The 13,391-nt window shown below is 48.5% G+C and overlaps 1 long non-coding RNA gene across 4 annotated transcripts in view; it reads left to right on the forward strand.

Moving 5' to 3' along the window:
- Positions 1-5,439: 5,439 nt before the first annotated feature.
- LOC121058603 overlaps positions 5,440-13,391 on the forward strand; it is a 110,426-nt gene continuing 102,474 nt past the window's right edge. For all 4 annotated transcript variants that reach the window (XR_005814264.1, XR_005814261.1, XR_005814263.1 and 1 more), the window contains exon 1: positions 5,440-5,653. This is a non-coding gene — a long non-coding RNA (uncharacterized LOC121058603). The remainder of the gene's footprint in view (positions 5,654-13,391) is intronic.

Genomic DNA, 13,391 nt, shown 5'->3' on the forward strand with positions numbered 1-13,391 from the left:
AAACAGCACTACAGAACCTGGACCTCTTTGCCAGAACCTCCAAACGGTGCCGCAGTGCAGAGCTGTTATCTGACTGCACCCGGTGCTGGTCCAGAGCTACCCAAAGCGAGCTGGACTTGGTCTGCAGCCCTTAGCTGTGCCATTTGGGTCGTTTCTGAACCAGCTCTCTAAAACATCTGAGCAGAGCCGTTAACCAGCATCTGATCCTTTTTCCTGATAAGGCTTATGGGATGGGTTTTAGTGGCACAATGTTTATTATTACTATTTTTTTTGCTTCCAAGAGGCCAGATTTCTGAGCAAGAGCCTGCATGTTTGGGCGGGGACCACCTCAAAGGACTTGTGTGTGTTGCTCCATGCTGAGTGCAGTGATTCTTTGTATTTTTATGGCTCCACCGGTGTGGTGGATCTACCCCAGGACGTGGCTGGTCCTTACCCCATTGGGGTTTTTAGCCTAAATCACAGCCCGGGGCTCAGGGGGCCCAGGCAGCCAGCAGAGAGGCAGAGACGAGCAGGCAGGGCTGTTATTGCTGCTGTCGTACAGCTGGGGGCTCTGAGCCACAGCGGGACCCAGGGCTCTGCCCACAGCCCCGCACGCTGCTGCTTCGCTCCTTTTCCACGCTGGGAGCCCTGCAGGGACCGTGGGGTTTCCTTGGCCCCATCAGACCAGGGCTGAGGTCCCCAGGAGGCACAGAGCCACACAGCACCCTTGGGCAGCGCCCGCCTGCACCCACTGCCTCTGCACCCGCTGCCCCTCCGTCCTTTGGCTCAGCACCCTTTGGCCTCTGTATCTTAGCACGCACACGGCTGGGAGCTCTGCCTTCACAGCTTCTTCTGCGCTTCTGCTTGCGGCGTGGTTTATTAAACACACAGTTGGAAGTGAGGCTGCATCTTCTCTCCTTAGTCTTGGAGACCCTGCCTGCACACATGTGGTTTCAATATAAATACAGACTGCCGGGAAGCTTTTTTCTGACTTGGGGAGAAGGTGTAAACCCTTGCAGGATAAACATACCTCCATCAGGAAGGGAGAATGACTTCACTTCTGGCTCACAATCATTGCTTATGTGAGCTTTAATCATTCTGCTCTTTGTACTAAGCGAAGCCCTTATGATCAATCAGAACTTTGAAGTTTTGTTATAAAAATGTAAATGAAATGCATTTCTAAATGAAGCCTTTCTTCTGCCTCGCGTGCCTCTCTCCGTCCTTCCAGGCACGCTCTCAGGAAGCTCACCGGGGCTGATAACGGCGATGGCAGCGCCGGGCTGTGTCACCACCGCTCCCTTCCCTGCCCCTGTTCCTCCACTTGTACAAGAAAAGATAGAAAAAAGGAGCGGAGCTGCCCCCCGGACGCTTCCAGACGCTCTGATCTGGTTGGGAGACAAAATGTTCTTCGGTTTGCGGCTCTAAAAATAAAGACGGACTCGTAGGGAAAGCGTTGTGCTGTCGGTTGCTTCTTTTTCGATGTCAGCCCAACTCCCCAGGGAGGCAAGGTGTGTGCAACCTGCTGTCTGGCTGCTTCGCTCCGGTAATAACTTCTGGTCCCACTGGCCTCATTCCCCTGACTCTCACAGCAAGAGAAATGTCTCCGAGGAAGGAAATTCCCCCAAGCTTCGGAAAATCCCATCTGTCCAAGCATGCTGGTTGTGTTCCAGTACCTGAGACGTGGCAAAACAGAATCAGTATCTCAAACAAGTTCTTCCTGAGCCTGGCCCTGGGGATGCCCAGCTCTCATCCAGCTGGCTGCAGGCCTCAGAGAAGCACTCCTCAAGGGTTTGGCCAGGGTCTGGTCACAGAAAGGAGCAAAGCTGGTGGACCTGTGATGGCTGGGCTAGGTGGAAGGAGGAGAAGAAAAGCCTGGTATTTAATTTCAGGCTGTTTCCTTGAGTTCTGCTTTCACTGACACCCTTAGAAACTTCCTGGGGAGCAAAGCTGGCCAAGTCTGGCAGATGTCTGGGAAAAATACAGATTTATCATGACCTAAACTCTTGTTCTGGCCACGTGGGTGGACTGTTTCCAGTATTTTTCTGCACTCAGTGTTTCACTGGTGATTTGGTGAAACCTCCCAGTGTCCACAAGCCCCTGCTTCTCTGGAGACCTCCATGAAGCCCTCCCTTGGGCATCAGCGTGCTGCCATGCACCCCTGCAGGGCAAGGGAAGGCTCAGTGGGACCCATGGGACCCCCACCCGGGAGCAAGGGGCACACATCTGCCAAGTGCCCTGTGCTGGCATCAGATCCAAAGCCTCCCGTCATTTCCCAAACATTGTTCTGGCAGCAGATGGATAAAGATGCCCTTCCTCTCTGCTTTCTACTGATTTTGCATTTCCATTTATTTATTTAATTTAGTTTCAGAATCCAGCTGAGGTCTCTGCACGCACATGCATGAGCCTGAGGGGCTGACTGTGCATTTTCACCTGCAAACCAGCCCGATGCATGATGCTCCCCTACACACACAATGACAGCTCAAGGCATGCTGCTCCTTCTTGTGATTCCCTTTCCGACGGCCCTCCCTCGAGCCAAGCCTTCAAAGAGCCTGGAGCGACCGCAGTCGGTGTGGGAAGCCACAGGGCAAGGGGAAGAGCAACTCCAATTTCTTTTATCCACTTTTCCCCTGCTGCAGCACTTTCCCAAGAAGCTGATGCCTGCTGGCGCCCCGAGCACGGTCCGGCCGTTTCGTGATGCACACAGCATCCCTCTCCCATCGCCGCCGGCAGCAGGCTGCCTCACCTGTCCACGAGACAGTTAGGGAGACTAATTGCACACCTAAAAGTGCTGACAGGACAGAGCTCTGTCCCTTCACTCATAATTGGTATCGACGTGGTACTCCCCCAGCCCTGGGGTGCTCCGCAGCCGAACAGGCTGCAGGCTTTCTGTCCGGTCAGCTTGCTTTGTAAAGGCTTTCTTGGATGTAAGGGGGGACAATCCTTTTTATAGGAATGCATACAGATATCTGTTAGGTGTTTTATTTGTTCTTTGCCGCAGTCAAACTCAGCAGCGTTTTTAGCTCAGCTCCCTCTCCCTGTCTGTCTGCCAGCCCTGCCCTTCATCAGCCTGACCCCACTGCCTGATTTCATCAGGTCCATGTTCTGATGGGTTTTGCCAGCTGGAAGAATGAGACCAAAATTACTTCCCCAGCTAAAGGGAGAGCTGAAGAGCGAGCACAGCAGTGGCAATAGCCACCAGAGAACCCATGGAGGCCAGGGACAGGCTGATTGCTCAGCCCAGAGAAAAGGCTCCGTCACAGCTTGCGACGCATTTGTTACGGGAGAGCTGTGTTGCACCGAGCCTCCCAAACCAACTAATGCTTTGTTAGCTCATGGTTCACGACGATACTTCTTTTTTTTAATGCCAGCTGGATGTCTTAAATCTGGTGTCATGTTTTTAAAGTGCTGCAGGTCCCGGCACCATTTTGAAAAGGATGCTTAGGCAGGCTCCTGACTCACTGGCCACAAGAAGAACTTTCTCTTTTGATCTTGTATTCCTAATCCAGCAGCGTTGTTTATTGCTGAGCAAGGAGCTTTGTTCTCGTCTGAGTGCTTCCATGGGACCGGCAGGTCAGCAGATGCACCAGGAGATGTTTTGCCTCGTCCTATGTCGTGTAGCAGCACATCAGTGCTGGCTTTCAAGCTGCAGTCCACGGGCTCCCGGCAACCCACTGACTATCTCCGATTGTTTGGTGAAAACAAACCGGTTGGCAGGAGACTTGTGTTTGCTAAATCAGGATCTGCAATTCCAGGAGAAAATTCTAAGGATTCAGCAACAGGGGGAGGGGAAGGAATGAAAGAAAAGAAAAGAGGGAAAAGTGCCCACCCAAGCTGATGCATTTTGTTATCTAAGCCAGACATTAGGTTTTAGAGCGGATTTTGATTTTAGTTTGGATCCAGCATAGATCCGCTGATTCTAATGTCCACAGATAACAAGGCTGGTGAGAGAATTTTTAGATGTTAGTTGGTAGACTCTGCAAATTGATAGTGCAGCATCCTCACTCCAAAAGTATTTTACTGAGCATTAGATTTATGCCATTTACTGCTTTTCAGATAAAACAGTCGCTATGTTTGAAACCGCTGATGTACTTAGAATGGGAAATGGACTAGCTTAGTGGTTGCTGAATTTGATTGCTTAGAGGCCCGTTTATTTCTAGATTGGAGAGCCTGTGTTCTAAATTACGGAGCTACTGCTTTTATGAATTGAGCGGTGCTCGGATGAAGCAGGTGAGGGGCTGGCTGTGCTGCCTACAGGCTCCGCAGATTTCGGGATGAGTGGCTGAGGTCAATTCGAGTTCATTACACTGGAAGGAGTTTATGATTTCTTTGTTATGGAGGTTCAATACGAATTGATTTTAAAATAAACTCTTTTTGACCATTTTAATAAATTCACTTTTTTTTTCAGGCTTTGATGTGTTGGTGTTCTTTTTTTGTTGTTTTTTTTTTTTTCCCCATGTGATCAGCATAAAGCATTTCCCTTGCTACCCCCATCACTATGAATATTATTTAGACCTTGCAACTCTTCTTTTCTTCTCTTCCAAAACTTGATCAAGAGATGGGCAATAACTCAAACTCATTTGAGGCTTAGCTCTAGGTGCCAGTCTTTCAGCTGTGGTTCAGGAATTCAGCCAGTACAACACTGTGAGGAAAACGTTTATGGCTTAAGACAATACTTTCCCACGTATTTTTGCTGGAATTAAATAATTTCAAGTCTTCTCGATGAGTATTAATAGGTGGAAAATTTCAAATGCTCAGTCATCATTTGCATCACAGTGCAATTTTGATAATACTTGCAGCTATTCCCTGGGGACATTTGAGAACCAGCTTGACATGGGGGGTTCTTTTCCACTCCTCCAAGCAGGGAACAAGAGCAAAGAAACCTTATCCATGTTGCAAACCTAAATGCATTACTGAATAAGTCCTTGCAGCAGGGGAAGCTGTGGACTCCTAGTTCCAGAGATGAGCTTTTGCAGAGTTTCTTCAATGTCTAAAGGATTCATGCTGTGGTTTTTCCTTCAGTAGAGACTGCTAGGAACAGTTTCTCCCCACCCCCAGCCCTAAAATGCAGAAATCTGTCAGAATTTTACTCTCGTGTGCTGTCCTGTCTCCTATGAAGGGACTGAAACTGGACAGGGGGTTCAGAAGTTCAGTGTGAGAAACAACACAGCAGCAGAAACACGGATGACAAAATCATTTCACCGCGAAACAGGTGAAGGCGGTGTCAGCAGCACTAGGCTTAGGCACGCAGCTGGCTCAGGTAATGGGGACAATAAACTTTTCTCCTTAGACTTCTCCTCGGGAAAATTACTTCTCCCCTATTCACGCCTCGTTTCTTCAATCTGCTAAAAATCACCCAAATTCGCTCCCTTCCACCTGAGATCTATGTGCTGCAGAGGTTTTTGCCCAGGTGTTTCCAGGAAGGCCCGGGGGCCTCAGGGACCTCAGGGGCAACACCTGGGGGCACTGTGCAGGGAGGGTATTTATCGAGCAGCTCAGGCCTTCCTTAGTTTTTTGTATGGCAGTTGCAGGGCTGTCTGCTGCCTGATGTCCCACTTGGACTCAAGCTTTTGGCTGTTTTTGTTTCGTGGTTACGTTTCCCCATGGCTGTAGGGGCAGCCTGGCTTTTGGATCTGCTCAGCTCTGCCTCCCTCGACCTCCCAGATGCATGGATAAGGTAGGAAAAGTTTCTGTTGCTTCTATTTTTGTCTCATGTGCCTCCCTGCAGCCTGGAGTGCTAGGGGAGGCAGTGGAGAAGTGCAGCAGATCTGTCAGTGAGATAAGTGTGTTTTAAAGAGCAGTGATATCTGTCAATGAGACAGCAGCTGCACAGGAATTCATTTCCATCTCTGCCTCCTGATCTGGCCCAGAAATGTCGATGCAGCACTTTTCTCTCTGTGGTTGTTTCTTGAGTGTTTTTTTTTTTTTTCTTGCTCTGTGTATCCAGGGGCTATAACAAGGGAAGGACAAAAAGCTGGAGGAAGCTCCGATGACTGTGCAGCCTAGTCCCAAATCCATCCCTTGGCTTTTTTTTCCTCAGTCCATAGTGGCAGATGAGTGGAAGCTTACCAAGGTTGTGCCTCAGGAGGTCTTGCTTTGCTAGAAATAGTATCAAGGGGAACAGCTAAAAATTCATCCGGAAATGCCCATCTGTTGGCTCTGTGCTTGCAGTCTGTCCCTCTGTCCCTCCATAAGGCCAGGCACTGCCTGTGCACCCCAGCACAGCTCGGGGTCCTGTGTGGGGATGCTGCAGGGCTGCATGGGGCAGGGAACAAGTAAATGGCTTTTAGGGGATGCAAAATGTGGCAGGGGTGCCTCGGTATGTGGTGAGGCCATTTAACCCTGTGGCTTTCCTAATGTTTTCCCCCCACCCCAGTGTTCTGTTCCTTTGCACCTGCTGGTCTCTAAGGGTGCCTGTACCAGAGATCTCCATTAGCACTTCGTGCTCCCCCAGCTCCATGTCTGAGCGTGGCTGTAGGGTAGAAACTTGGGCAGGGGTCCTGGTCCCCTGTGAAAACCCCCGTCCAGCTCTGAAGCCAGGATGGCTTTGCTAAAAACTGGAGCTTTGTCTCAGTGTGAGGCCATTTGCAATCACTTACTGCAAGGCTTAAGAAAGGGACCCCTGGATTTGGTGGCCAAAAGTGGGTTGGCAAGTAGCCCTCTGCATCTCCAGGCACCTGCATTTGTCTGAGCGGGATGCAGATGCTCCCCTGGGCTCGGTGGTTCAGCCTGCTTGCTGGGCTGCAGAGCAATGCTGTGGTGTCTGATAGCTCCAGACACCCCAGGTGATGTTGCTTGAAGAGAGATTGGAAAAAGTTATTTACAAGTCATCTTTGCAAAGAACGAGAGGGGGGAAAAAAAAAGCAGCACGTATAGCTCATGCAGGCAGTGGTGATTAAAAGCAGCCGGCTGAATGCCTGCTCGCAGGCTGCATACTTTCCTGAGTTACCTACCCTTTCCATGGGTGCTGGTAGCCAAGATTGAAGGCTCATTGTTTCCAGGGTTTGCTTAAAAAAAAAGTGTATTTTTGCTGGCCTGGATGGGGTGGAGGGAAATACCTGCTGAATGTATATGTGTATTGGGAGTGCACTTGGTGTTTCTGCTCTCATTTGCAAGTCTTTTTTAAGCACCTGTCCTTTAGTCTGTGTTACTGTATGCAGTCAATCATCCCGGTGCTGCTCTCTGCAATGCAAACAACATACATCATATGACAGGGGAAGTTAGAGGAATGCTTTGTTACCTGGTCCCGGTCATTTGCAATGCACAATGTAGCTGTGATGCTGATGAATGTGCTTAAGGCTTTAAGTGGGAGCAGCGCGGGTTTACCCAGGCGTTTGGCTGAGGTGATTAAAAATGTTCATTGCTTCAAGTTAGGAATGTGTCGGTTGTAATGGCTGCTCTTGTTTCTGCTTGCGGGGATGTTAAGGGGACAAACACTTACCTGGTGTAAATTGGGAGAGCTGCTCTGGAGTTGCATTCCGTACATCTGAGCCTCGAGTCTGTTGTTTCAGTGGAACTAGGCTGATTTATGCCAGCCGAAGATCCATTTCTAAAACTGTTTAAAGCTTAGCATCCCTCTCGCAGCATCCCTGTGAGATGAGGATTTATTGCAGCTGTTTGAGAAATGCAAATTTTTTTTCAGGAAATATGCTTTTTCATAAAAATGCTTTTTCAGTCGGTGAAAAATATTTCATGAGCATCTTTTAAGGTTTTGATGGGAGATAGAAATCCCAGAAAGCAAAACATTTTGAGCTTTCTTTTTAGAGCACTGGTGTTGCCTATGGTCTCAATTATTTACATTTTCTTTATGATTAAAACTGATAAATGAAAACTGGCAAGCTTCTCGTTCAGACAGAAAGGGGTACTTTAGAGAAGCCTTTTTTTGGTGAGAATTATGTTGTGTTATAGTACTCCAGCCAGCCCTGTGATAAGCATAAGATTAAAATATGAAAATCCTGGGTTCATTTTTTATTTGGTAGTTTTTTATTAGCTTCTGCAAACCAGTCCATGGTCCCCCTCCTGGTTAAAAAGCAGAATCAATACCCAGGAAGGGTCAACCAGTTTACAATTCATTACATGTATGTGTTTCTAACTGACAGTGCAATTCTTGTTTCTCATTTTTCATGTCAACTGTTTCTTGGAAAAACAATAAAAGAAAGAGAAGCAGAAAGACAAAGACAGAGATTTATCCAAGTCATCAAGCGAAATGAGAGCTGACAGGTTCTCTAATGTTACATGCCCAGAACAAAGAGGATTCCTCATTCTGCTCTTCTGTAAATGTTTGAGGATCCTTTGTGTGCAGCTCTGCTATTCACTGGGAACTTGAGCTCCAGGATTCCTCAGTAATCCCTTCAGAAATGTGCCCAAGATGCTCCTTGGCATTGCAAGAACTGTGGCAGATCAAAGGCAAGCAGCGATGAACTGTTTGGATCCTTTCCCATCTTTGTCACTGAGTGTACCCAAGTTTCCCCAGGCAAATCAATGTTTTTGCCTCGGTTCTTTTCCTTGTTGAAGGAAAAGAACACAGGCAACTTTGGGCATGGTGAAGGTTCAAAATTTCAGGGAAAAATCCCCATTGGTGAGAAGCTTCTCTGCTAGAATCAGTGTTGATTAACTTACACTAAGCATCTGACTGCAGGAACCAAGTTTTAATTGAGTTCAAAATGTTCCCAAGTTCAGAAGTGCTCGCAAGCGTGTTTGGAGGTCACAGCCAACTGCAGTCAGACTCGAAGAGTCGGAAGTTGTAAATCCAGGAACAAAATCTTGGTTTGTGGTTCACACTTTGGCAGATGGAGACAGATTTCCTGGTGCTGAGAGTGCAGGGAGCATCAGAAGCTGGTGGGGATGTTACTTCAGGCCTGAGCTGCACGGTTAAGGGGAAGTTGCAAAATAAGGTCAAGAATTAATAGGAGAGCCACAGAAATTCTGGGTTGTCTTCTTGCTGTGGTGCCAGCTCTGCTTTCATTGACAAAGCTTGCTCTGCTTAGGGATGTAGGCTGAAATCTCCCAAATGAAAAACTCATTGATTGGAGGTAGAGGCTGGGTCTGGGTCTGTTCTAGGGGTTGTTCTGGGTCCACTTGATTTGATCAAGTGTCTGGGAGGGCTTGGTTAGAAAAGCTTTGACCTTTCTAAAGGGCAGACAGGGACTTTTTCCACACAATATCTTCCTGAGAGGTATTTTGAGGCAGACCTAATTTATGTGCAATGGCCGGGGAGGGGGGGAAGGTAGTTTTAGTTTGGGCTGATTCCAGCATGGTAGGTCCCTTTGCATCCCTTCCTGCCTCACTTACCCCATGTGATTTCCACCTGGGAGCTCAAGTGCTGAGGGAATGAGGGGCAACGTGCCTCCATAATTTTTTCTACCCTTTTCTCTTGAGCATACAGTGCTAGCCTAGATGTACTCCAGAATTGCCCTGTCCCCATGGGATAAGTCAGTCACTCCAGAACAGACTGGAAGTGACTTTTTGCTAGAAAGCAAGCTGACCCCTCTTTGTCTTGTCTTTCTATTGGTTCTCTCTGTCTCCTATGTGACAATATTCCCTCCTCTCCTTAGTGCAATACATCTGGAGGATCACTGCAAGACAGCTCTGGGGGCTCAGCCTGCCTCCTGTGGGGAGACAGGGAAAGGGGTGATTCAAGCCCCCAGTGGGAGCTTGGTTGGGGAATGGGGGCTGGAGGGAAACGTTGCTCCAGAGAGCTGATTACTCTTCTTTTTCTGCCCTGAAATAAGAGCTCATTCAGAGAAGATCCTTCTTAGCTCCTGTAGCAAAATGCGAAGCAGAATTGCTGGGCTGAGCAGGTCTTAAGGGATGCTGAACTGGGGTGTTCTCAGCTGCTTTGGGGAGGGAGGGGAAATGGGGAGATTTCATGGTGGTGATTGATGGGGAGGGGGTTCTGCGCCTTCTAGGTGGTAAGACCCAAAGTGAATGAATGTGACTGCTGCTTGCACTGTGCTAAATGAATCCCTTCTGCAGGGCTTCCTGCAGGGGCAGGAGGAACCTGTCCCGTGTCTGTCTGCCTTTCCCTGGTCTCTACCTTCTGTGCTGTGCTTTTTGCCTGCTTTGGGTCATCAGGAGTTGGACCCAGCTATAGATTGGACAGTAGGTAGGATGTACGGGAATACAAACTCCTCTGGAGTCTGGTGGCTTATGCTCATGTGCCCAAAGATTGTCTGGACATGAGCAACGAGGGCAGGAAGGCAGGTGCTTCCCTTCTTCCCCACCCTAAATGGGAACTGCTAGAGGGACTTTGTGACACCAGGCACAGCCCCTGCTCTGGGATCATGTGCTGGATTTCACATTGTGTGTTCCTTCGTACATGGACAAAACCCTCGATTTATCCTTCTTGGATCGTTATTTGCAGAACATTCAATTCTTTGCGCATCTCTGTATGCAAAACAGAAGAATAATCTTAGAAATATGGGGTTGGTGGGACATCTAATCCTTTCCCTACCCCCTACATAACTGACTAGATGACACCAACCCTGGCAGATGCTCTTAAAATCCTCCTCTGAGAAGGGCTCAGCCCCCTGCCTGAGCAGTCTGTTTCTGTACTTATTTACCCTCAGCACTAGGAAGTTTATCCAACCAACAAACAAACCTAAATTTACCGTTTTTCTATTTTCTCCCTTGCAAATTCACCCGATTTTCTTCTGTTCTGCCTCTAGTGGCCTAAAGGATAATTGCTCACCTCCCTTTTCAGACCAACCTTTTACATATCAGAGGTCTGTTGTTATATCCCCAGTTCAGAAAACTCTTATCTGGGCTGAGCAAACCTATTTCGTTTGACCTTTCTTTGAGGTTGCGTTTAAGCCTCCCTTCCAGTCTCCTGGGTGAGCTCAATGTGTGAGTTGTTGATACCGAGCTCGATGTGAGCTTTTGCCCGCCAGAATTTGATGAGGCAACTTGCTTCCCACAGCTCCCCGGGCTGGGAAAAATCACGGATGTTTACAGCCCTGTGCTAAAAGCCCTGAGAGCCTGTTCCTGCATTGCTGAGCCCCAAACCAGCTGCTCAGCTGCACCAGAGCACCTTGCTCTGCCAGGGGGTGGGCAGCCAGCATGGGCTGCCTTTCCCAATCTTATTTTTTTTTGACACACAAATTTCCCATTTAGACAAAGCTGGGTGCTGGGATCTGCCCACGTGGGCTGGGGCTGGTGTCTGCAGGAGCAGAGCATTAATTCTCCTGGCCACTTGATGCTCAACTGAAGGCAGGGAGATCAGTAGCATCCCTCATCCCAAGAAGCTCTGGATCAGTTCTCTGCCTTGATCTTCCTCCAGTACTCTGCTTTTCTCTGGTTAAATATAATCGCTATCACCGCAGACAGATTCAGTTTCTATATTAGCAGCAAAAATATGCAGGAATAAACCACTCATGCATCTCTTCTCTTACAGCAGCGTGACTTTGCTGTCATGTTTTCAATGTTTTCCCCTTGTATTTGATGTTTCCAAGGCCTCTTTGCTTTAAGCCATGTCAGCCACAGGCCCAGAGCATGGTGTAGCTACGGTTTTCTTTCACTGCCTTCCTCCCACTCTCCTCAGCTTGAGTGTTTAATTTGCTCCAGACTCTGAGCAATTTTTGGAGAGCACAGTTTATATTTGTGTATGCAAATAAGCTGAGCAAATATGCTAAGGAGCGCCAAAGATAGATCGGTGCACTTAAAGTACATGCCAGCCCACAGCAAAATCAGCCCAGGCCGTTTTGGTCTCAATTAACCCTTCTGCCTTCGCAGCTCGGAGTCTGGCGAGCAGGCAGTGCTGGAAATGTTCTCCCAAATCCTGTGAGGCTGCAAGCAGCCCAGCGTTGCTGCTGGCAGCGGAGATGCTCAGTGCCCTGATGCTGGGGCTGGACACAACGCTTTGCCCATGGCTACTGCACTCATGGATTCAAATATTAGTTTTCATGTCCCTTTTATTGTCGGACAAGCGGTTCCAGGAGCTGTGAGTAACGCAGCCAGCTTTCCTCCAGGCCTGTGATTTATGTTGGAGTCTCTGGTGTCGAATAAAATGCATGCTCCTGAAGTTTTGTGCATGGTTGGAGTCCATAAAAGCTCTGCCCTGTGGATGCTCGGATGGCCAACGCATCACATAGCTGAGCTCCCGTTGTTGCCTTCTCCTTAAGGGGGCAGGGAAAGAATTTGATCCTCCTCTAATTATTTGCCAGCCATTATAAAACTTGCGCGCGTGCACAAATTGTTTCCCGTAAACTGGTAGATCTGTCAAATTAGTTGAAACATCTCCTGAAGAGCACCAGCTTTCCTAATCTGGTTTCCTCCCTGTAGGAGGGGAAGTGAGAGATCATTGTCATTCGCTGGGCTTGCCTCCGCTGGGGAATTGATGGGAATTGCTGTTGCAGAATAAGCTGTTCAGCCGGAAGCCTTCCAGAAGAGCTGCCTGCATGGACACTCTTCTGGAACAGAAGTGACTTTGCTGTAGCGTAATTACTTCACTTTGGAAGGATGCTAATTACTTTGGAGTGTTTTTTTAATTCTGGAATGAAAACCTGCTGTCATAATGTCCTCTGGGAGGCGTGATGAAGTGGTTTCTCCATCAGTCACAGCTCAGACAGCTTCCTCCTGGAGATGGGGTCGGTTCTGAGAGGACAGCACCAGTTCTGGTGCTGAACCTGGGCAAGCTTTCAGGAGAGAGTCTGAGCAAGCTTCTGTGGTGCTTAAAATAAAGGGTCCTTTAACCTTGGAGTATGTGGAAGATGGTACAGATTTCGTTACCTTTTTTTAGCCTGGTTTCTTAAAGAAATGAGGCTTGCATAACTGGTGTCTGTGTACATGCTTCTCATAACTTCTGCACCATTAGCCTGTTTCAGCCACATTTAGTAGAGGACAGGCTTCAGGTGTTAGAGTGCTGCAAGTCTGGGGCTCAGCTAGAGACAGATGGGTGGCACCTATGCTCCTGATAAAACACCAGAACATCTGTGTACCAGAAGGGCCCAATATTTTCCCATCAAAAAGAAAGCTGACCACTGGAGGCAAAACACCTTCCCGACACCTGCCCCCAGGTCTGGTCCTCGTGTTCATGGAGACCTATCTGTTGGGCTGCTTCTCTTTGGCTGTGGCAAATGGTATGTGCTTTAAATCTTCAGCTGCTCCCCGTGCTTCACAAGCTGTTCTCTAATGCTGAAATGTAGCCAGCTCTGGGGAGGACGAGCTGTTGCCCATTTTCTCCCTTCATGTGCTGTCCCAGCCTGACTCACAACCCAGGCTTGCTCGCTTGCAAGAACGTTTTCCTTGTGGTCCTCCCACTTTTGATTGTTTTCACGGAGCTCTACAAAAGGGGAACGCGGCAGCAGACGTCCCTAAACGGAGTCAGATGGCATCTCAGGGTGGTGTAGCGGTTCTGCAAATGTGTTGCTGTGCTCACAGCCAAAACCAGGCTCATTAGAAGGCCTTGCTAGACAGTG

Source organism: Cygnus olor, chromosome 22 (genome assembly GCF_009769625.2).
Source record: "Cygnus olor isolate bCygOlo1 chromosome 22, bCygOlo1.pri.v2, whole genome shotgun sequence".
In the NCBI taxonomy this organism is placed as follows: domain Eukaryota; kingdom Metazoa; phylum Chordata; class Aves; order Anseriformes; family Anatidae; genus Cygnus; species Cygnus olor.